Source organism: Elaeis guineensis, chromosome 8 (genome assembly GCF_000442705.2).
Source record: "Elaeis guineensis isolate ETL-2024a chromosome 8, EG11, whole genome shotgun sequence".
NCBI lineage: Eukaryota > Viridiplantae > Streptophyta > Magnoliopsida > Arecales > Arecaceae > Elaeis > Elaeis guineensis.
This window is the reverse complement of record NC_026000.2, coordinates 23,259,397-23,281,141: the sequence shown is the minus strand read 5'-3', so window position 1 is coordinate 23,281,141 and position 21,745 is coordinate 23,259,397. Positions and strand designations below refer to the sequence as shown.

Below are 21,745 nucleotides of genomic sequence, written 5' to 3'. Positions count from 1 at the left end.
ATTCATTCAACTGAAGCTTCCTATGGTTTCCAGCGTCGTTCAAATTTATATTTAGTTGTTTGATGGCCCACATGGCTTTGTGTTATATCTCAATAGGCAAGTGACATGGTTTACCAAACACAATCCTATAAGGAGACATTCCTAGATTGGTCTTGAAAGCGGTTCGGTATGCCCAAAGTGCATCAATTAATTTTAAAGACCAATCCTTTCTATTGGCACTAACAGTTTTTTCCAGGATCTGTTTAATTTGCGGTTTGACACTTCAATTTGCCCACTAGTTTGAGGATGATATGGTGTGGCCAATTTGTGGGTGACATTATACTTTTTCATCAATATTGCAAAAGGTCGGTTATAAAAATGGGTTCCCCGATCACTAATGATTGCCCTAGGAATACCGAAACGGGAGAGAATATTTTCTTTAAGAAACTTAATGACCATTTTGCTATGGGTGTTCTACATGCAATTGCTTCTACCCATTTTGAAACATAATCAACTACTACTAGAATATATTCATTTCCAAAAGAATTTGGAAATGGTCCCATGAAATCGATCCCCCAAACATCAAAAACTTCAACTACCAAGATTGAGTTGAGTGGCATCATGTGTCGCTTGGTGATTCGACCCATTTTCTGACATTGAGCACAACTTTTACAATATTCATGAGCATCCTTAAACAAATTGGGCCAATAAAAACCACATTGGAGAACCTTAGCAGCAGTTTTCTTAGATGCGAAGTGACCCCCACATGCTTGATCATGACAAAAAGATAAAATATTCATGACTTCGTTATCTGAGATACACCTTCTAATAATTTGATCAGGATATTATTTAAAAAGATAAGATCATCCCAAATGAAATACTTCACTTGGGCAAAGAATTTATATTTATCCTGCTTAGTCCAATGAGAAGGTATCTTACCTATGGCTAAATAATTTACAATATCAGCAAACCAAGGTTCAGTAGACACAGACATGAGTTGCTCATCTGGGAAAGATTCATTGATGGGTGGTTCACTAGATGGTGCGACTAAATTCGGGACAAATGATCTGCTACAACGTTCTCAGTGCCTTTCTTGTCCCTAATTTCTAGGTCAAATTCTTGAAGGAGCAAAATCTATCTGATTAAGCGTGCCTTGGCATCCTTCTTTGCTAGGAGATGTCTAATGGCTGAGTGATCGGTGTAAATAATGGTGTGGGTCCCAACCAAATAAGATCTAAATTTTTCTAAAGCAAAGACAACGGCAAGGAACTCCTTCTCAGTTGTGGTGTAGTTAAGCTGCGCATCATTTAAGGTTTTACTTGCATAATATATCACTCTAGGCAGCTTATTTATCTGTTGACCTAAGATTACGCCCACAACATGATCGGACGCATCACACATTAATTCAAATGGTTTAGACCAGACAGGAGGATGAATGATTGGAGCTGATACAAGTACTTTTTTTAGAAATTCAAAAGATTCCAAGCACTCATGAGTAAATTCAAATTTGGTATCCTTTGCCAAAAGATTAGTCAGTGGACGTGCTACTTTGCTAAAGTTGGCAATAAACCTTCTATAGAATCCAGCATGACCTAAAAATGAACGTATTTCTTTCACAGATTTAGGTGGTGGAAGACTTGCAATTAGATCTATTTTGGCCTTGTCCACTTCAATCCCCTTTTTAGAAATGACATGGCCAAGAACTATTCCCTGTTTGATCATAAACTGACATTTTTCCCAGTTGAGAACTAAGTGCTTCTCCTTACATCGTTCTAGAACTAATTGCAGGTGATTCAGACACTCGGAGAAGGTTAGGCCAAAAACAAAAAAGTCATCCATAAAAATTTCTAGAAATCGTTCTATCATATCTGAAAACATGCTGATTATGCATCTCTGGAAGGTTGCCGGTGCATTACATAGTCCAAAGGGCATTCGTCTATAGGCAAAAGTACCAAATGGACAGGTGAATGTAGTCATTTCTTGATCTTCAGCGGCTATGGGGATCTGGTTGTAACCGGAGTATCCATCAAGAAAACAGTAAAACTCTTGTCCGACTAGTCTTTCCAACATTTGATCAATAAATGGCAAAGAAAAGTGATCTTTCCTTGTCACAGCATTCAACTTTCTATAGTCTATACAGACCCTCCATCCCGTTTGGGTCCTAGTTGGGATAAGTTCGTTTGCATCATTTTGGACCACTGTTATCCCAGATTTCTTAGGTACTACTTGAACTGGGCTTACCCAAGAGCTATCAGAAATAGGATAAATTATTCCACTATCTAGGAGTTTCATAATCTCCTTTTTAACTACATCTTTCATAGCTGGATTAAGCCTTCTTTGGGCTTCTCTTGTTGGTTTAGCCTCTTCCTCTAAGTATATTCTATGTTGAACTATAGAAGGGCTTATTCCTTTGATATCTGCTATGGTCCAACCTATTGCTTCTTGATTTGCTTTTAGAACTGACACTAACTCCTCCTCTTGCTTGGGATCTAGGTCTGATGCAATAATTACAGGCAAAGTTTCTTTGGGTCCTAGATATGCATACTTGAGATGTTCTGGGAGGGGTTTTAGTTCTAAAATGGGTGCTTCCTCTATCGATGGTTTAGGTGATGATTTCACCATCTCAATGATTGGTTCAGTAAGAAGTGTCGATTCCTGGTTAATCTGATTTTCTTTAAGTATTTCATTGACATCCTCAGACTTATGGATTAACCAGGGGTTAGACTCTAGGTCGACTTCATCATCACTAATGTCAATGGATTCATAAATACCATCTTGGACTACATTGACATCAGCATGAGAAGAGGATTCCTGTTCTAAGATAAAAACATTAAGCTCAATGGTCATATTCCCAAAGGATAACTTCATTAGACCATTTTGACAATTGATTTCAGCATTGGCCGTAGCTAAGAATGGTCTTCCTAAAATGACAGGTATATGTCCTTTAAGATTCGCAACTGGCTCAGTCTCTAAAACAATAAAATCTACAGGGAAAATAAAATTTTCAACCTTTATCAGAACATCCTCGACCATTCCCTTAGGGATCCTGAGAGATCTATCGGCTAACTGTAATGTGATCCCAGTAGGTTGAAGTTTTTCTAATCCTAGTTGCTCATACACCGAATATGGAAGGATATTCACACTAGCTCCTAGATCTAGCAAGGTCTTTTTTATATTGGTTTCTCCAATAACACAAGAAATTGTTGGAGCTCCAGGGTCTTTATATTTAATTGGCACATGGCTAGATAGGTATGAACTGACACTTGCAGCCAAAAATACTTTCTTTGGTACATTAGTGGTCCTTTTTCTAGTGCAAAGATCTTTTAAAAATTTGGCATAAGTTGAAACCTTATGGATTATATCTAAAAGAGGAATATTAACTTGGACTTGTTTAAATACCTCTAAAATTTTGTCTAAATGTTCAGATTTATTGGATTTCAGTCTGTTTGAAAAAGGAGCTCTAGGACTTTTAAGTACTGGACTAGGTGAATTTTCAGTTTCTGGTGCTTGAGGTTGAAAGGTAGTAGTTTTAGAAGATGACTCAGCAGATGAGTCCTCTATATCATCAAGTGCAACTACCTTATTGTCTATTTGTTTTCTCAATCTTAAGGTATGAATGGCATTTACACCATTAACTTGGTTTTCTTGTTGGGGTCGTGGACCATTTTGGTTCCTAGGATTTGGCTCAGGTTGGCTAGGTAACCTACTATGTTCTCGTTCATTAATGGTCGAAGCCAGCTGACTTACTTGCATTTCCAGACGGGCTATAGCTTGGGTGTTATTATTTATGAGTTGACCCGTGGTTTGCATAAAGCTGGTATGTGTCTTCATCATGGCTTCTAGGCTTTTCTCTAAAGAGATAATTTTTTTGTCATTATCATGGAAGCCTGGCGGGTTGTTCATCACTGGGTTGGACCTTAGATTTTGCTGATTGAAATTTGGATTGCCTACATTAGGATTCTGGGACCATGAGAAATTCGAGTGATTCCTCCAACCTGGGTTATATGTGGGTGCATAAGGATTGTTCAATGGTCCTTGATAGGTGGCATTCACCTGTGCACACTCATTCGAGTAGGAACATTCTTCTAAGACATGGTCTGGTGCATTGTATCCTTTACACATGGGTGCAGATATTTGATTTACATTGGCTGGTCTCTGTAATTCTAAGGCTTCCAATCTACGTGTTAAGGTTGCAATCTTGGCCTCTGATGCTAGGGTTGGTTGAATTTGATGCATTCCTCCTCTTGAAGGTGTAGCTTTATCAGGTTCCCTAGTTGTTTTCCACTATAAATTTTTCTCAGCTAGGTCTTCTAAGAATTGTCAAGCTTCAGTAGTTTCTTTGTCCATAAATTGGCCTTGGCACATGGACTCTAGCATGGTTCTTGAGTTTGAATCTAACCCCTCATAGATGATCTGGCATAGTCTCCAAGTTTCTATTCCATGGTGTGGGCATTGGGTCAAAAGATTCTTGAAACGATCAAAGTACTTCCAAAATGATTCACCAGCTAGTTGATAAAATTGATTTATTTCATTCCTAATCCTAGCTGTTTTATGATGGGGGAAATACTTTTTCAAAAATATTCTCACAAAGCCCTCCCAGGTAGTGACAGAATGGTTTGGCAGACTATAAAGCCACTTCTTAGCATTATCCTTAAGGGCAAAGTTGATTAATCTAAGTTTGACCTCATCCTCTGTTAATTGCAGTTTCATGGTTGCACATACCTCCTCAAATTCTCTAATAAATATATAAGCATCCTCTAATCCTGTGAATTTTGGAAGCATATTTATGATTTGAGGTTTGATTTCAAAATTGTTAGCTGTGGGTTATGGCAACCTGATACAAGATGGTTGGATGGAGCCAACTGGATAACACAAATCCTTAAGGGTCATGGGTTGGATTGGTTCAGCCATTGGAATAACAGGAATTGACTCAATTCTAACTAGACGACCCGACACTCTTCTCCACACACGAGGTGTACGGTTCTCGATGTTTATACAATTTTTTTTATAAAATTTTTATGTATAAGAAAAAGAAAGAAAAGAGAAAAAGTTCTAAAGAAAAGATCCTAAGGAGTCCTAAATCTAAAGAAAAGTAACCAAATTAATTTAAATTTTAAATTTTTTTTTTTTCAAACAAGTGAAACAATAAATTAAACTCAATCTATCCTAGGGTTAACCTAAATCTAGACAGCTCCTAACTGTTCCAAGATGACCCTTCAAGCCTTCCAAGTGGAGATTTATCAACTAGTTACCCAGGTAAGTATAAGAGGTGGGAGGTTCACTCATCGTTGCCTTTCTAGACACCAAACGAGTTGGCCAAGCTAGCAACTGAACCAATTTAACAAACCACCCTCAGGGACTTGCCTAGACACCAACTAATCAAACAACTCAAACTTGGTAGAACTCTTAGGGTTCCTTGTTCTATTGAGCTCGAATTCCTTAAGGTTGACGTCTAATTGATTTTAAGATTAAAGGTCTAGGTAATGCAATATGATAGAGATGGTTTTTGGGTTAAGGAAGGGTAATGAAATCCCCACCTTATCTTGTTAATGGGTTGATGCCCTTAGATTAATTATGAAAATGCAAATGCAAATAAACAAGATGACCAAGAATGTAAAAGATTTTAATTTAGAATTTTTTTTATTTTGATATTTTACTTCACGATTATGAAATGTCTTTTGTTTTGTTTTTATTTTTATTTTTATTTTTTTATGATTAAGTAAATTCAAATGATTAGGTCTAAAAGAAAAAATAATTAACTAAAAATAATAAAAGAGAAATTAGAAGCATACCTGAGTTTTTCAGCAATTACCAACTAAATCTAGAAACCTAAAGGAAAAAGAAAGAGAGTTATAAAGCACGAAGAATAAATATTTGAAAATAATTTAAAATGCCAACCTTAGCAATGTAATATGCTCACTCTGACTGTACATGGGGGTGACGGCAGGTGGTGGCGACATCAATTAGGTGCGGTAGTGAGTTATGGTGGTGTCAGTTAGGAGCCACAGCAGGTGCTGGTGGCAACGATTAAGGAAGGCAATGGCGAGTGCTACCGACGATGGTTGGGGGTGGCACTGGGTGGTGGCAGCGACGATTGGGGGCACTCAAGCTTGGTGGTGGCATCGGTTGGGGGTAGTGTAGGCTAGTGGTGGATGGGGGTGGAGAGTGGGAGTTGGGTTTTAGGAAAGAGCCAGCCGTGAGAGGAGGCAGTGGATGGAGGTTAGAGAATAATATGGTTCACTAGTATTGGGTGGGGGTTGGAGAAGAGCCAACAGCAGGTGGAGGCAGTGGGATCCAGTTGATCGGACTCGATGGTGGGTGCAAGTTGACAAAGAGCCGATGATGGGGGGGTTGAAGAACTTGGGGTTGGGGTGTTGGAGGTTGGGGGAATAGCTGAAGGCAACAGTCAGCAACAGTTGGAGAGAGGGAGAGAGAGGGGAGAAGAAGGCCAGAGTTGACGGTTGGAGAAGAGCCGACAGGGGGTATTGGGTTGATTGGGGTTTTAAATGGGAGAGGGGAGAAGAGGGTTTGAGAGAGAGAGAGATGAAAGTAGAAGGAGGAGAAGAGGGTTCCAGAGAGGGACAGGAGCAGGAGAGGGATGGGAGCACGGGATAGATATTCGAAAAGATGGCAGAGGATGCGTGTGGGGTGACATCGCATTACAATCAATGTGCACTCTCACCCCATCGCGTCCTTCTTTTATTTTTATTTTTTTTAGCAGCGTCAGGTTAACTAACGGGACAAAAAAAATTTTTCGTTTGTCCAAACATCTGTCTTGGAGATGCGCACCGATCCAACAGAAGAGGATCTGACCGAATGGGAGCTAGAATCCGATCAACCAGATCCTAGACTACCCATACATATATGCATATATATATATATACATACACACACATACATACATATATACACACACACACACATATACATACATACATACATACATATATATATATATATATATATATATATATATATATATATATATATATATATATATATATATATATATATATATGTATGTATGTATATGTATGTATGTATGTATGTATATATATATGTACATACATACATATATATGTATATATATATATGTATGTATGTATGTATGTATGTATATATGTACATACATACATATATATGTGTGTATATATATATATATGTGTGTGTGTGTGTTGTCTATATATATATATATATATATATGTACATATATATATATGTGTGTGTGTGTGTATATATATATATATATATATATATATATATATGTACATATATATATATATATATATGTATATATATGTAGTATATATATGTATATATATATATGTATGTATGTATGTATGTATGTATGTATGTATGTATGTATGTAGATACATACATACATACATATATATATCTTTATTCTGAATGATGGAGCCATCTGCTGGAAGAGTTTCAAACAGCATACTGTGGCAGACTCTGTTTGTGAGGCGGAGTATATTGCAGCATCGGATGCTGCGAAGGAAGCTGTGTGGCTGAGAAAATTCATTACCGAGCTCGGAGTAGCACCCTCCCTCGATGGTCCAGTCCTGCTCTACTCGACAGTACTGGTGCCATTGCTCAGGCAAAGGAACCCAAAGCACACCAGCGGACGAAGCATATTTTGCGTCACTTCTATCTAGTCTGGGAGATCGTAGATCAAGGTGACGTCGATCTTTAGAAGATCGACGGAAAGAAAAACTTGACCGACCCCTTCACTAAAGCCCTGACTATAAAGGAGTTCGACAACCATAAGTCAAAGATGGATATTAGATACTGTACCGAGTGGCTTTAGGACAAGTGGAAGTTGTTGGAAATATGTCTCAAAAGTCAATCGTCAGCCTGTTGATGGTTGAAAAATCTTGTATTGTAATTAATTTGTTAATAAATAAAATATATTTTTGGCATTTTCATCATAAGTTTTCATCTTCTAATGAATTCCGTTGTTGTGATGAAATCCTTAAGACTATTTAGGTTTGATAAAGAGAGAATTTATCGATTAATCCTTAAAACTATTCACGACCAAATGATAGGCTGTTAATAAGGACGACAGCTTCTATCGAGCATAGGTCGCTGTAGGCCATATGGGTTGGTTGTCTTCTTAACCAAAGAGTGTGGAGACACTGGTATGGCATACAGGTGAGATGTAAGGATACATCATCATTGAACGTAACCAACTCCAGAGTATTTTGCTGTTGAGAATGTCTCTGATGATATAGGTATAAGTATCCCTTAGACCTGAGATCGCCTCAGTGACTTGCAAGCAACTCACTGTGCTTTGATATTGGACTAACTAAATTTTTAATTCAATGACGAAGGCTTCTGGATACAGTCAAGTACTTACAAAGTCAGAGTATGATCAAGATGGGATTGATCACTCCAAGAGTTGGAGAAGAATGAGTCGCTGTATTTTAATTTAGCAAAACTTTGGCCAAGGTAATTTATCAGATGGATTTGATATTTTGAAATACAATGTGGACTATCCGATCAGAGTTGACAGTTAAACTCTGAGGTATCGTATGAGCATTTTGGTCAAGGAGATGAATTATATAAAAATAATATCCGTATGGGTTCTAAGGATGTTGTTCTACACATTCGACCTATCCGACCATCGAGTACCATTGCTAGATGGTCACTTCATTGGTACAGAAATTTATTTTTATACTACCAGCTTAGGTTTGAACCTATGAGATCACATACATTAGAGTTTATGATCCAATCGGATGGTTGATCAACGATTAAGAATCGTTCTAGGGTTAAATGATCAATACGATTGACATTTAACCTAGTGCAAATGTTAAAGAGGATCGATTAGCAATTCGATTGCTAATTAGCTTAATTTGATTAAGCCAATGGGCTGAATTAAGTCTAATTATATATGATTTAATTAGATTTAGTTTGAGCTTGATTGGATCAAGTCTAATTGATTTATTGGATAAGCCAAGTGCAAGAAAAAACTAGTCCTAGTTCAATTAGGACTTGGGTCAACCTAATTTTTAATTCGATTAAAAAATTAAATTAGATTTAAATCTAATTTAATTTGATTAAATTAGATTCTTAATTAGTTAAGACCTATTTTAATTAGATTGATTTATTTTGGTTTGATTTGGTTTGAGAAACCAAATTTGAACAAGTCATAGATTAAACCCTAGTAAGACCAAGATTCACCTTGCGCCACCTTAGCCCCCATGCCCACTCTCTCTATTTTGTGTGACAAAATCTTCTCTCCCAGGCCTTCACGCATGCCCAAAGCTTTCCATTCTTTCTCTCTTACATAGAATGTAGTTGTGGACCAAGTCAAAAAAGAAATTAGTTTGGATTTCAAATTCTGTGAGATAGAATTTTATGAAACCAAAACTCTTTCCTTATGGTACTGATTTTATCCAATTTTTTTAAATTTTTGTAGATTTTATGGCATATATTGTGTGCCCTTTGCTGTTGGTCCATGGCAGAAAAAGAAGGAGGGGGTGCCCAAGAGTTGGGCACCCCTTGTCTTGCCCTGTTTGGATTTTTCTTGACTAGGTATTTGACCTAGACAAGGATTCTTTATATCTCTTGATTTAAATAATTTTTTTCTAAAAATTTTCATGGATTATAGAGAATTGAGAGACCTTTGGGGCATGTAAAAATTAGGGAGAAAGAGTGTTAGGACATGGAGATATAATAGACACAAAACTAAGTGTCTGGGTTAGACCAAAGAGAAGAAGAAGAGGATCTTCTTCTAGGGTTGCTGAGTTCACCTCTTTCCTTCCTCCATCTGTAAGTTTTCTGAGAGTGTCTCACATCTAAAACTCTTCCTCTACTTCTCATCTTTGGAAGACTCCAAATCAAGAAGAAGGAGGTATCTGATCGACCATCGAAGAAGGATCAGCACAGTACTAGCATACTGTGCTGATTTTCTGGACCAGAATTTTTGATCGTGATTCGTGGGCTCGTGTGGATGACTCCTAGAGGTCGGATACATGTGCGGCTTGCAACATCATCCTCAAGCCTGGATCAGCAAAGTTAGAATGTCTAACTTGCAAGGTAATAGATATGATCTATTATATTTTACATATATTAGATGTAGTATAGAAACATATCGATATGAACATGTAGTTCTTGCTCTTTATATTTTAATTTTTGATTTAATACCATTTAATAATTATGTAATAAAATCTTAGATCTAGAGATTCTCTGATTTTATAAGATAAATTTTGATTTATTTTAGTCTTCCACTGCCTGATCTTGAAAAAGTTTCAAGATCTAACCCTGAAACCCTAGATCTGGTTCCTTCAATTCGTATCAGAGCCTAAGTTATTTATTACATGATTATTTATATATTTTTAGATTATTTTTAGATTAAATCTAATTTATAATTTGATTGTTAAATCTGAAATTAAAATTTTTAGATCAATCACGAACTGTAGGTTGTCCTGCTGTAAGGTTTACCCCTCACAGTGCAAAGGTTGTCCTAGTTCGTGTAGATCTATCTTTAATCATAAATTTGTTAGACGTGATCTAGATTAAATTTATGATTTATTAGATTTAAAATATATTTAAATCTAAAATAAAATTCTTTGTTAATAATTTTCGTGCAAAGAACCATTGACAGTTCTGCTGAAACCAGCCGGGCCAGCTCGGGCACACAGCTGAGTCGGCTCGAGGATTAATCAAGCTGGCTCGGTGCTGATTCGACCGGTTCTCTCAAACAGACAGAACTGATGCTCGGGCAAAATATTGTCGAGCCAGCTCGACTTCAATGAAGAGCCAGCTCGACCATCATATATTTGTCTGAAAAATTTGTGCAGTTTAAAGTTAAAATTATTTCAATTACATGAACCTGTTTAGATTAGATCTAAAGTAGTTTCAAGCTTATTTCACTTGCATTTTGATTATGAATCAAATATGCAACTTGGTTGGTAGAACCATGTTGTAAAAATATTTTACAAATATGAAAATTATTTTCGAAAAGTCGAACCCCAACCCTCAGCCCAAAACTTAATTGAGAATTAAGAAGTTGTTTGATTAGGTTCTAGGATTGTGAATTGAAGAACCTAAGACACAAACCATAACACATTGGGTTAATGGGTTAGTGGAAATTAGGTCCATTAATTGGGTTAGACCTAAGATTAGATTAAAGATGGACTTAATTAGAGAATTGACTAAATCTAATCAATTATTATCTTAGATTAGGTCAAGGATTCTCTAAATTAATTACAATAGTTGTATTGGTCAAGTCCATATGTTTAATGAGAACCAAATGAACTTGATTCTTGACTAAGCGGTCTAGCACGAACTGTTAGGTTGATCTAATCGAAACTAATTAAACCAGTTGGTGTCTAAGGTAAATCAGATTGATGTTTTTAATTGGCAGCCCGCTTACCTAGCCATTTCTGATGGTGTCTAAGGCAAGCTTTGGCAGACCCTCCCACCGATCGAACTTACCTGATCTCTTGATGAAATTATATTTTGATCGGATCACTTGACTATTCGAGCTAACCCATATCAGCTAGGTAAATCAGTGTGACTGATTTAGGTGCTCCTAGACCAGCCCTTTTAATGGTCTCCCTTAAGCTGACTTGGTGAAGCCAGTGGGAGGATCATGATAAGCTGGTTCATCTGACCTCCTCTAAATTAATTAAATCTTCTAAAATTATTAGATCCTTAAAATGAAATAGTATGGTGATAACTAGATCATAGCCTCCCATTAAGTAGATGATAATGGGTCCATCAGTTGGATAATCATTGGAGACCCAAAGGCCTGGTGCTTATCAGCTGATGGAATTATCATTCATAATATGATTTCTTGACTGCATCTTTCTAAATGGTGGTTAGATTAGCCAACCAAAGTTGGGCCTAATCATTCATTGACTAGATGGGCCAAGTATGGTCATGTTAATGGTTGGACCTAACCAGACCTTTTCAGTGGAGGCCAAGCCTACTGATTAGGGACTGGGGCAAAATTAAAATTACTAAAAATTATTTAGAGAAATAATTATTATGAACCTACCCTTAGATGTACATAGGTTGGCCAACCAAAGTTGGGTTTGTGTGCAGTCTAAGTGGATTCTAGTACCCACTAAGGAATTACGGTAATTCCTCGAATTGGAGGTAGAGGCTACCAATTCAAATAAAATAGTGGGAGAAACTTTTTGATTAAAGTCTAAATCTTTAAATTTAATGAATCAATTACTAATTAGGTTATGGTTTTGCTTTGTGCAGATATGGCCACTTTTCTATCGCTCCGATCATTGTTGGACAATGATAAGTTGGTGGGACCCAACTTCGGTAGCTGGTATCAAAAGTTGAAGATAGTCCTGGAACATGAACGGATCCTATATATGATAACAGATCCTACACCTGAGGAGTCAGCTATCAATGCACGTGGAACAGTTAGAGATACTTACCAGAAGTGGCTCAGTGATCGGATCACAGTGCGCTGCATCATGTTGGCTGCCATGAGCAACACGTTCAATCACAGATTTGAGATGGCTCAACGAAAGGACATGCTTTAAGTATTGGAGGATGCCTTTGGCACACCCGATGATGTGGAGAGGCACAAGACTAGTTATGCCATCTTCAACACCAAAATGCGGGATGGTGCCTCTGTCACTGATCATATATTGTACATGATCGAGCTGATGGAGCGTTTGAGCAAGCTCGACTTTCTCTTGCATGAGCAGCTTGGGAAAGATGCAATACTGAACTCACTGCCCAAGTCTTATCTCCCATTCCTCACTTATTATAGAATGACAAAGCCTAAAGTAAACTACCACGGGTTACTGGGGTTGCTTCAAAACTTTGAGAAGGATCACCAACTCCACAAGGAGTTGGTAACTTAGTGGGAGGTTCGTCTTCTGGTTCTCGACCCTTTGAGAAAAAAAAGAAGAACAAGAAGATAAAAGTGAAGAAGGTGTAAGTTCAGGCTGGGATATCAGTGCAGGGCCAGACCAAAAAGATCAAACCTGATAAGAGTCAAACTAAATACTTCTTTTGCAAAAAGCGAGAGCATTGGAAGAGGAACTGTCCTCAGTACATTGCCTTCTTGGATCCGAACAGGCAGAGAAAGAAGCAAGCTATTGCTGGACAAGATATTTATATGATAACTCCTTGCAATTTCTCTATTTATGATATAACTGACTGGGTATTGGATACCGGTAGTCCTTACCATATTTGCAATTCGTTACAGGGGTTGCAGGTCAGTAGGAGATTCGAGCAAGGTGAGAGATTCCTGAATGTTGGAGATGGAAGACCAGTTCCAGTTCTAGCATTAAGAATCTTGAAACTTATATTTGAGTCCCATACCGTTGTTCTTAATGATTGTCATTTCTGTCCCAGTTTCTTTTTAAATATTATTTCTGTAGGTTTCTGGCCAAAAATGATTATGAAATTTCAATAAAGAAATAAGTTTGTAATATCATTATGAATGGTGTTACTATTTTTTTGGATATTTGAACAATGGTGTATATATGTTATCACAACTTGTTAACGTAGTCTATTCTACTGGCAAACATCCTAGATTAGATAGTGTATCAGATATCTACTTATGGCATTATAGGCTAGGTCATATAAGCAAGAACAGGATAAATGGTTGACTCAAGAGGGAATCCTCGAAGTCAGTGATTGTGAATCTCTTTCAACCTGTGAGTCCTATCTTCTTAGTAAAATGACCAAATCACCTTTTACTGAAAAAGGTGAGAGAGCTACTGAGCTCTTGGGCCTAGTACATACTGATGTATGCGAACCCATGAGCACAAGTGCTAGAGGTGGATATTTCTACTTCATCACTTTCACGAATGATCTATCCAGATATGGATGTCTATCTGATGAAACGTAAGTCAGATTCATTTGAAATGTTCAAACGATTCCAAAGTGAAGTAGAAAAATAAATTGGGAAGAGTATTAAAACTCTTCGATCTGATCGAAGAGAAAAATATCTTTCTGGTGAGTTTCTCACATATCTAGGAGAGAATGGGATTCTCTCCTAATGGACTCCTCCAGGAACACCACAACATAATAGTGTGTCTGAAAGGAGAAATCTGACTCTGTTAGACATGATCCGATCCATGATGGATTTTGCTAGCTTGTCGATATCCTTCTGGAGATATGCACTCGAATCGATCTATTATCTATTAAATAAGGTTTCAAGTAAGTTTGTAATTAAGACTCCATATGAGATATGGACAGGACGTAAGCCAGCACTTTCACATCTTAGGGTTTGGGGGTGCCCGCCTATGTCAAACGGTTAGTTACAGATAAACTTGATCTTAGGTCTAACAAATGCACATTCATAGGGTACCCCAAAGAGACCAAAGGATATTTTTTCTACCATGCTGATGAAGAAAAGGTGTTCATCAGCCTTAAGGCAATCTTTTTAAAAAAAGAGTTCCTTGGTGAAGGAACCGTTGTCTCTCAGGTTGAGCTTGATAAAGTTCAACAGGTAGAAGGACCAACACCAATAGCTGAACCTGAGTCAGATTTGATTAGATCAGATCCGGAGCCCAATGTACCTGCACCATTAAGGTGATCCGATAGAGTACTGCGTCAGCCGGACAAATACTACGGTTTCTTGGTCGGAGACATGATTCCATCGAACTCGATGAGAACGATGAGGATCCGATCATCTATATAGATGCAATACAGAGACCTGATTCTGAGAAATGGCTTGAAGCCATGAAATCAAAAATAGAGTCCATGAAGGTCAACGATGTATGGACATTGGTTGACCCACCTGAAGGGGTTAAACCCATTGGGTGTAAATGGATCTTCAAAAGGAAGAAGGCGCAGACGAAAAGGTGGAGATCTATAAAGCCCATCTGGTTGCCAAGGGGTATGTCAATATTATGGTATTAACTATAACGAGACGTTCTCCCCTATGGCAATGTCAAATCCATTTGGATAATGCTTGCAATAGCTATCTATCTGGATTATGAGATCTGACAGATGGATGTAAAGATAGCTTTTCTGAATGGAGAGCTGATCGAAGAGGTGTATATGATACAACCTGAGGGATTTACATCCACAGATGAGTCCAAGGTGTGCAAGCTTCAGAGATCCATTTATGGATTGAAGCAAGCTTCTCGGAGTTGGAACATGCATTTTGATAAGGTGATCAAAATATATGGCTTCATTAAGAACGGAGAAGAGCCCTGCATCTATAAATGGACAAATAGTCCAGTTGTGATATTTCTTGTCTTGTACGTGGATGCATTCTCTTAATCGAAAATGACATCCCTGTACTACAAGGAATAAAATTTTGGTTGTCATCACAGTTTTCCATGAAGGACGTGGGTGAAGCATCCTACATCCTAGGGATGAAGATCTATAGGGATAGATTTAAAAAGATGCTTGGATTATCCCAGTCCACGTACATAGATACTGTGCTGAAGAGGTTCAGCATGGAAAATTTCAAGAAGGACTATCTACCGATAGGCCATGAATTTTTTTCTCTAAGAAGGATTATCCGACAACTCCTGAAGAGAGAGAGCGTATGAGTAGAGTCTCATATGCTTCAGTCGTGGGATCTATCATGTACACCATAACATGTACAAGATCAGATGTGGCATACTCACTAGGAGTAGTGAGTAGATACCAATCTGATCCTGAAGAAAATCACTGAAAAATGGTTAAAGCCATCCTTAAGTATTTGAGAAATACTAAGGACCAATGGTTGGTTTATGACGAGTCAAGTCTGAAACTTATGGGGTTCACAGACTCCAGCTTTCAATCTGATCATGATGACAGTAGAAGCGTGTCGGGTTATATCCTTACTCTGAATGGTGGAGCCATCTGCTCGAAGAGTTTCAAGCAGCATACTGTGGCAGACTTTGTTTATGAGGCGGAGTACATCGCAGCATCAGATGCCGCGAAAGAAGCTGTGTGGCTGAGAAAATTCATCACCGAGCTCGGAGTAGCACCCTCCCTCGATGGTCCGATCCTACTCTACTGTGACTGCACTGGTGTCATTGCTCAGGCAAAGGAATCCAAAGCACACCAGCGGACGAAGCACATTTTGCATCGCTTCCATTTGATCTGGGAGATCATGGATCGAGGTGACGTCAACCTTCAGAAGATCGACGGAAAGGAGAACCTGACCAATTCCTTCACTAAAGCCCTGGCGATAAAGGAGTTCGACAACCACAAGTCGAAGATAGGTATTAGATACTGTGTCGAGTGGCTTTAGGACAAGTGGGAGTTGTTGGAAAATATGTCCCAAAAGCTAATTGTCAACCTATTGACGGTTAAGCAATCTTGTATTGTAATTGATTTGTTAATAAATAAAATATATTTTTGGTATTTTCATCATATATTTTCATCTTGTAATGAACTCCGTTGTTGTGATGAAATCCTTAGAACTATTTAGGTTCAATAAAGAGAGAATTTATCGATTAGTCCTTAAAACTGTTCATGACCAAATGATAGGCTATTAATAAGGACGATAGCTTCTATCGAGCATAGGTCGCTGTAGGCCATATGGGTTGGTTGTCCTCTTAATCAAAGAGTGTGGAGACACTGGTATGACATACGGATGAGATGTAAGGGTACATCATCATTGAACATGACCAACTCCAGAGCATTCTGCTATCGAGAATGTCTCTGATGGGATATAGGTATAAATATCTCTTAGACCTGAGATCACCTCAGTGACTTGCAAACAACTCACTGTGCTTTGGAACTAGACTAACTGAATTTCTAATTCAGTGACAGAAGGTTTCTGGACACAGTCAAATACTTGCAAAATCGGAGTGTGATCAAGATGAAATTGACCATTCCAAGGGTTGGAGAAGAATGAGTCGCTATATTTCAATTTAGCAAAACCTTGGCCAGGATAATCCATTAGATGGATTTGATATTTTGAAATACAATGTGGACAATCTGATCAGAGTTGACAGTTGAACTCTGAGGTGTCCTATGAGTATTTTGATCATGGGGATGAATTATATGGAAACTATATCCGCATGGGTTCTAAGAATATTGTTCTACACATTCGACCTATTCGGCCTCGGATACCATTGCTAGATGGTCACTTGGATTGGTACAGAAATTTATTTCTATGCTACCGACTTAGGTTCGGACCTATGAGATCACACTCATTAGAGTTCACGATTCGATCGAATGATTGATCAATGATTAAGAATCATTCTAGGATTAAATGATCAATACGATTAACATTTAACTTAATGCAAGTGTTGTAGGAGGATCGATTAGCAATTCGATTGCTAATTGACTTAATTTAATTAAGCCAATGGGCTGAGATTAAGTTAATTGAATATGATTTAATTAAATTTAGTTTGGGCTTGATTGGATCAAGTCTTATTGGTTTATTGGATAAGCCAAATGCAAGAAAAAACTAGTCCTAGTTCAATTAGGACTTGGTCAACCTAATTTCTAATTCGATTAAAAAATTAAATTAGATTTAAATCTAATTTAATCTGATTAAATTAATTTTTAATTAGATTAAGATATATTTTAATTGGTTGATTTGGTTTTGGTTTGATTTGGTTTGAGAAATCAAATTTGAACAAGTCATAGATTGAACCCTAGTAAGACTAGGATTCCATCTTGCGCCACCTTAGCCCCCACACCCACTCTCTCTTATTTTGTGTGATAAAACCTTCTCTCTCAGGCCTTCACGTATGCCCAAAACTTTCCACTCTTTCTCTCTTACATGGAATGTGGTTGTGGACCAAGTCAAAGTAGAAATTAGTTTGGATTTCAAATTCTATGAGATAGAATTTTAGGAAACCAAAACTCTTTCCTTATGGCACTGATTTTATCCAAATTTTTTTTAGATTTTTGTGGATTTTATGGCACATATTGTGCATCCTTTTCTGATGGTCCATGGTAGAAAAAGAAGGAGGGGGCACCCAAGAGTTGGGCACCCCTTGTCTTGCCCTGTTTGGATTTTTCTTAACTAGGTATTTGACCTAGACAAGGATTCTTTATATCTCTTGATATAAGATGAATTTCTTTTAAAAATTATTATGGATTATAGAGCATTGAGAGATCTTTGGGGCGTGTAAAAATCATAGAGAAAGAGTATTGGGGCATGGAGATATAATAGATACAAAACTAAGTGTCTGGATTAGAGCAAAGAGAAGAAGAAGAGGGTCTTCTTCTAGGGTTGCTGAGTTCACCTCTTTCCTTCCTCTATCTATGAGTTTTCTGAGAGTGTCTCATATCTAAAACTTTCCTACTTTTCATCTTTGAAAGAGTCCAAATCAAGAAGAAGGAGGCATCTGATCGACCATCGAAGAAGGATCAGCACAGTACTAGCATACTGTGCTAATTTTTTGGATCGAAACTTCTGATCGTGATTCATCGGCTCATGTGGATGAATCCTAGAGGTCGGATATATATGCGGCTTGCAACATCATCCTCAAGCCCAGATCAGCAAAGTTAGAATGTCTAATTTGCAAGATAATAGATCTGATCTATTATATTTTACATACATTAAATGTAGTATAGAAATATGTTGATATGATCAACATATAGTTCTTGCTCTTTATATTTTAATTTTTGATTTAATGTCATGTAATAATCATGTAATAGGATCTTAGATTAAGGATTCTCTGATTTTATAAGATAAATTTTGATTTATTTTAGTCTTTCACTGCCTGATCTTGAAAAAATTTCAAGATCTAACCCTGAAATTCTTGATCTGGTTCCTTCAGTGCATAGCATCTACAGGCTTGAGATTCAGATGATGAGGACTTCGAAGACCTTGGTTGGGGCTCTGGATACCTGAGGGCATAACATGGTGCGAGAAACCAAGAAAGGACTGAAGGCTGTGGTGGAAAGTAGATTTCAAGGCACTAGATCGACTCAATGCCAGACTAGATCAATCAAGTCTAAGAGAGACAGAAAACAGGCTCTCAAAAAAATTGGCATAGTACATAAGTTAGCCGGCTCAGTTTCAGACTGAGTCGACTAAGTGTCAGATCAGTCGACTCAGTTTGAGACTAAACGACTCAGCTATGCGGGTAGAGCACAATGGGATTTTTATTTTGTCTGGGATCGGATTTTGATCCTAGGATCTTAAGACCTGATTTGTTAGGTCTTAAAATGGCTAACTCAAGGGTTTAGACTGGGATTAAGTTCAAGAGTGAGAGCATATGAGACATGGGTGTACATAGGCTCAGGTGAGTACTTTCATGTAATTAGATTTAGCCAGTAAAGTTTTTCAGCTAGGGTTTATTAGGATTTGTGTATAAATTTTAAGATATATAAACCATGTATTATAATATATTATGGGACAGGAACCAATACAAAGCTTTTCTCCCAAAATTCTTCATCTCTCTCTGGTTTGCACATCGTCCTAGGTAGAGATCAAGCAAAATCCTAGTGCCATCTTCTTTGGTGCAGGTTGTTGGTGTTCTCAAGTATCCACATCTTAAGAATCTGCACAACAGAGATCGGATATCTTATTTTTTATCTTGGTCCTATTGAGACTTTGGTCCAATCAAAACTTCAGATTTTTGTGAGGTCCCATCCGGAGATCGAATTCTCACTTTTGATCTTAATCCAATCAGGACTTTGGTCCAATCAAGACTTTAGATTTTTGTGAGATCCAATCTGGAGATCAGATATTTCACTTTTGATCTTGATCTTTTCGGACTTTGGTTCAATCGAGATTTTAAATTTTTGTGAGGTCTAATCTGGAGATCGAATATCTCATTTTTTATCTCGGTTCTATCGAAACTTTGGTCCAATCAGGACTTTGAATTCTTGTAAGGTCCAATTCGAAGATCAAATATCTCACTTTTGATCTTAATCTATTCGAGATTTTGGTCCAATCAGGACTTTGGATTTTTGTGAGATCCAATCCAGAGATCAGATATCTCATTTTTGATCTTGATCTTTTCGAAACTTTGATTCAATCGGGACTTCGGATACTTGTGAGGCTCAATCTGGAGATCAGATATCTCACTTTTGATCTTGATCCTATCAAAACTTGGGTGCAATCGAAACTTTGGATTCTTATGAGGTTCAATCCAAAGATTGGATATCTTACTTTTGATCTTGATCTATTCAAAACTTTGGTCCAATCTAAACTTCAAATTTTTATGAGATCCAATCCAGAGATCGGATATCTTACTTTTGATCTTGATCCTTTTAGAACTTTGGTCCAATCGAGACTTATCTCATTCGAAGATCGATATTTTGATTCTCGGGGGGACTTGGCCCATTTGAGACTTTAAATCGATTTGAAGATCAGATTTTTGATCCTATCGGGACTTATCTCAATCCAAATATCAGTATTTTGGTCCTCTCGAGATATATCTCAATCTGGAGATCAATATTTTGGTCCTCAAGGAACTGGCCCATTTGAAGCTTTAAATCAATTCGAAGATTGGATTTTTGATCCTCCTGATGAGATCGACCTTCTGATGAGATCGACCTCCTGACGAGGTCAACCTTCTGATGAAGTCAGTCTTTTAATGAGCTCGACCTTCTTATGAGTCCTTCTAATGAGGTCGGCTTTTTGATGAGGTCGGCCTTCTAATGAGGTCGGTCTCTTGATAAAGTCGCCTTCTGATAAGGAAGACCTCCTTATGATCTTGGCCTTCTCATGATCTCGACCTCCTGATGAGGTCAGTTTTTTGATGATTTTAGCCTCCTAATGAGGACAGCTTTTCGATGAGCTCGACTTTCTTATAAGCCCTTCTGATGAGCTCGCTTTTTGATGCGGTCGATCTTTTGTTCTGGTTGGTTCTTCAGGTGAATCACTGCATCTCTTCAGATAAATTTTCAATATAGATTTCTAATGTATACTTGCTGATGACTTCTATCTTGAATCTTATCAAGGGTTGTTAGATGACCACGGATAGTGTCAAGCTCGGCTTCCTTCACTTTGGATCTTGCCAGGGATGGCTTCGGATCTTATAGATGATTTTTGGATGACCTCGGATCTTGTCGAGATCAGTTTCTTCCATCTCAGATCTTATTGAGGTGACCTCAAATCTTGTTGAGGATTTTTTTTATATGCACACACACACACATATGCATATATATGGTCTGTCAGACCTCACATAGCCCGATCTACATTTAATTTCCTATATAGGGCATAGATAATTATATTTATAATGAATTATTATGATCAAGGGGGTAGATGGCTCGGATGATTGAGTTAACTTTGCTCCCATGTACATGAAGTATTATTCATTTTGGCTCATGACCATCTTTGGGCTTCAGCAGACCATAGGCTTCAGTGAGCTTTGGTCATTTGGAGCTTCACAATTTTACCCTTTATGGGGAGAGAAAAAGTTTCAATTCATATTAGCAATACTTCCTCTTAACTCATAACTGATGTGGGACAAAAGATACTATCTTTTTATAACATGAATATTATGTGACCTCCATTGGATCAATCATGAAGTCGATGTAACTTAATATAATAAGTAAATCTCAAAATATTAAAAATGATATGACTTTAAGAATTAGATCGATTAATTAAGAATAAATCGATCTTAATAAATTGAATATAATAGAGATTTAAGAAATACATCTGATCAATATCGTCATGGGCAGATTGTGTCTCTCATTATCAGATGAGTTTCATCTTGAAATATTTCATCTCCTTCCCTTTCAAGGGTATATTGTCTTAAAATCTCAAGTTGAATTTGAGTTTTTCAAACAGATATCTCGTTTGGACAGACTTTCTTGTCCTTGTTTGATCAAACTTCATGACCTCGTTTGGACAAAAGATACTTCTACTTAATTGTAGAGATTTGATCTCTTGTAGATAATAATTAAGATATTAAAG

The 21,745-nt window shown here is 37.5% G+C and overlaps 1 non-coding gene across 1 annotated transcript; it reads left to right on the top strand.

Moving 5' to 3' along the window:
- Positions 1-4,414: 4,414 nt before the first annotated feature.
- LOC140851322 (small nucleolar RNA R71) lies at positions 4,415-4,521 on the top strand. Its single transcript, XR_012134073.1, has one exon. It is a non-coding gene; the product is annotated as a small nucleolar RNA R71 (small nucleolar RNA).
- Positions 4,522-21,745: the final 17,224 nt, after the last annotated feature.